The following is a 4,299-nucleotide window of genomic DNA, read 5'->3' as shown; positions in this document are numbered from 1 at the left end:
TTCAGTCCAACCGGTTTAAAACTGGTCATCATCACCATTAGGCAGTTCATGTATAGGAGTTGCACTCTCTGCAAATCGAGAGATGAGGGTCCGTTGGTACCCGACCAGCCTGAGGACAGGACAGAGGGCAGTCTTTGAGGTGGGCAGGGATAGGCACTGGATGGTCTCGACCTGATGTTGTTCTGGGCTGATGCTGGATGATCCAGTCTGGACATCTGGAAATGTGACACGATCCTGAATCAGCTGGGCCTTACGTGGATGGTCTTTTATTGCAGATCCCAAAGTATCTGCAGCAGTTCCTTTAAAAGGGTTAACTGTGCTGACATGGTGTGTGGTGATGAGGAGGAGATCCTCGAAATATTGCAGCAGGCAGAAAGGCTGCAAAATGTTATCATAGGGGTTACTGTGGGACCCCTACTGACAGACAAATCCAGGCGTATCTCTGGCCTTAGAAGTGAATGTGAATTTAAATTGTTTCTCCAGTTTTACTGGGATACTCCAATAAACATGAAAGATATCCAGTTTGGGGAAGACAGTCCTGCCTCTGGGAATCAGGGAGAGTAGGGTGAGTGTCGCTCAGACAACCGGGTTCACTCAGAGGTGACTGAGTTGTATTTGTGGCGGGCAATAGTCACTCACCAGCGGCCATCCGGTTTTCTAACTGGCTAAAGCAGGGAGTTAGTCGTGAATGTTCCTTTGTCACTGACGATCATGAGCCATTTGTCTGGGTACCTGGCACACTGTGGTAATTGACCAAGCTGTGTTACTAATCTGCAAGACCTCTATTGCTACCTCAATCCTCTCAAAACGCTTCTCGACAGGGTCTGGACCCGTCTCAGAGGATAAGAGGAAGCAGTGTTACTGTCAGACTGATCAATGTCCCTACTGCAGCAGTCACAGGCAGAGTGGCCCAGCCTCGGTGTTCGTAGGAATCACTGTTACTGTTAGCCTCACTAATGCAGCAATTTCTTCTGTCAGAGGTAGCAACTGAAGCAATGCATTGTGGGACTCTTACTTCAGCATGGGGGTTCTTGACCTGATCTCTGGATGGATCATTAAAGTTGAATCAAAGCCAATAGAGATTTACTTCAAAGTTATGTTTGGCTTTGATGCTAACTTGTAAATTTAAAGAAGCTTCACATTCACAAACAAAATGCAGTCATGGTGTCCAGCATGGTTACCATATTAAAAAAAAATAATTCAGCTGTCTTAGGTGGTCCAATGTGATTTGCAAAGCTGCAACAGAGCGACACAAACTTGCATTTATTGATGACGTCAGAGTTTGCCTTTCTTTTTAAGGACAAGAAACTAGAAATTCTCTAAGCAACATTTGTAAGCCGTCAGGAATTTAGGAGACTTAGATTTTTTACTTGTCCTGTGGTTTAAAATGCGTATGTGACCAGGAAGGGAAGCTGCTACTGTTCGTGCTGATAACAATCCTAAGGCATGTGTAACATCCACAAGGGGTGATGAAATTACCGAAGGAAATGTAAACACATGCTGACCATCAAGGTAGTCTCTCATGCCATAGTCTGAACAAAGAATTAGACATCACATTGGACAATTGTAGCTTTAGGTGGAATTTGATGAGACAGTGTGTGATCTTGTCAAAGAAACATTCGGCCCACCTTGGAAAGAAAGGTATAAAAATTATTGCAAACAGATTTAGTGTTTTAGTCAGGTAACGTTCTCAGCTACTGAAGAGAATGATCAGCAGAGAGGTGTCCACTCACTGAGTAATCATTTATGTCTGACTCCTTGTAACGTATGTGTGACTAATGTGCATATTGAGAACAGGTGTAATGTAACTAGGTGTTTTGCATTGTTGTTAACGAATGGTATTCCTACCGAACTCAGTAAATCCATTAGTGTTTAATTTTAGCTTTGAGTATTGTCTTATTATTTCTTGTAATTCTCGTGTTCGAATAATAGAATAATCAATCAAGTATAAAATATTACTACATCTAACGAACAGTTGCTTAGATATGTGACTCCACGAGACTCCACATTATCAGGTCCAGGAATATCTACAGAAATACCTCTGATCAGCGTTATGTCCCTGAATAAATAACAGCCCTTGTGAAAAAACTTAATCTCACTGACTGTGTTGTTCTCTGTTTGTGTGAGCTCTCACTGGCTGCTGAATCATTCGTAATAATGAGAGAGATTCCTTTGTTAAAAAACACCCACTTTTGCTGCACCTTTTTGTAATTCTATGACACTATTCCAATGACCATTTCTTACAACATTCCGTAGAATGTAGAAGAATCAGAGGTGATCTAATTTAAACATATGAAATTCTTGATAAGATAGATGCTGGGTGGTGAGTAGGGGCGGCATATTTCCCTTGGCTATTGAATATAGAACAGTCGTAACAGTCTCAGGATAAGGGGCTAGTCATTAAGGATGAGATGAGGACAGGTTTCTTCACTCGAGGGTGGTGAATCTTTGGAATTCTCCATCCCAGCGAGCTGTGGATGCTCATTCGCTGAATATATTCAAAACAAAAATTGATAGATTTGTGGGTACTAAGGGAATTAAGGAATATCGGAGAGTGTGGGAAGGTAGAGTCGAGGTACAGGATTTGCCATGAGTTTGCTGAACGGCAGAGCAGGCTCTAAGGGTTGAATGGCCTATTCTTGCTCCCATTTATAATCTTCATAGCTTCTTAGAGAAGGGGAAAGAGGGAGAGAACGGGAAAAAGAGAGAGACTGTGTAGCAGAGAGTGAGACAAATGTAGGAGTGAAGGTGAGAGAGAGAAAGGGAGAGTGAGAGGTCAGACAGAGAAAATAAAATTTGATATATAGAGAGCGACAGGGATGCAAATAAATAGGAATATACAGATAGAGAAGGTGATGCAGAGAGAGAGAGATTCGGAGAAAAAAGACATTGAGAGGGAAAGAGATGATGAGAGCTGGGTGAAGAACAGATACGTGGCCGTAGCAGAAAGCAAAGAGTGGGAAGAGTATTGTCTGACGAAATGGAAGAGGAAGAGAGAGTTAGAAAGGCAGAGAGAGGGAGAGAGAGAGAGAATGGTATACAGAGATGGAGAGACAGACCGGGATGAAGGGACAGAGAAACAAAGATAGAAATAATGAGACACAGAGAGGGACAGGGAACGTGACAGAATGAGATACAGGAAGACATTGAAACGGAAAGGTCCAGCAATAGTCAGTGATATGGATATACAGAGATATATAATGAGTGGGAAAACGAGAGGGAGAATTTCGAGAGTCAGAGTGGGAGAGGATATGAAAGAGAGATGCAGCACGAGGAACTGTCAGAGGAAGAGAGGAAGAGAGACAGAAGGAGAAAGAGATGGGAAATTTCGGCATACAGAAAATGGAGAGAGCAAGAAAAAAGAAGGGGAAGACGGAAATGAAGAGAGAGAAGTGGAGTTAGGCAATGTGACAGAAATTGGCAGTGAAAGAGAGATACGGATGGAAAAGGAGTAAGGTAGAGATTTACACAGAGAGAAATATAGACAGACAGGAAGAGAGAGACAGCTCAGCTCATCTGCTGCTGAAACCCTCATCCATGCATTTGTTACCTCGAGACTTGTCTATTCTAACACACTCCTGGCTGGTCTCCCATCTTCTACTCTCTGTAACCTTGTGGTCATCCAAAACTCTTCTGTCATCGTCTAATTGGCACCAAATTCTGTTCACCAACATCCCTGTGTTCACTAACCTGCATTGGCTCTTGGTCCAGTAACACCTGAATTTTAATATTCTCACTCGTGTGATCAATTCTTTCCATGGCCTTGCCCTTCTGATTATCCCAATCCCCTGTCCATTTCCAATATTCCTGAAACTTGTTCATCTTGAAGTATTTTTTCTAATTCCCTTTTAAAAGTGAATTTCTTTCCCTTTGTATCTCTCCCTAACCACACATTTTATCTCTCCAGCTCCACTGGTGCTGTGGAAGCTTGGATCCATAGAACGGTGTGAGCTACACTGTCCAACACTATTACACTGAGCTACCGGTCACATCCAACACATTGTACAGGACACACAGGCTTGCCGGGGTGATAGCGTGGGTGTAACGTATGTGTATCTGCAGCATGAGGAGGAGTCTGAATAAAGTGTCTATCAGTCATTCCGGCAACTTTCATGCACGTCTTTAAAACTTGGTCTATGCATGTCCACTGACCGCCCGTGCTGGTCCGTCTCAACTGAACATATATTCAGCAGCACCAGGATCCCTCTCTAGTGTTATTTGAAAGGACCAGGCATCCAACTTACAGGTAAGGGGCATTTAACTTACTTATGTTGCCGCAAATTGAGTAGATGTGCTGTG

The sequence above is a fragment of the Heterodontus francisci genome, chromosome 21 (genome assembly GCF_036365525.1).
Source record: "Heterodontus francisci isolate sHetFra1 chromosome 21, sHetFra1.hap1, whole genome shotgun sequence".
NCBI lineage: Eukaryota > Metazoa > Chordata > Chondrichthyes > Heterodontiformes > Heterodontidae > Heterodontus > Heterodontus francisci.
This window is presented reverse-complemented; position numbering follows the sequence as displayed.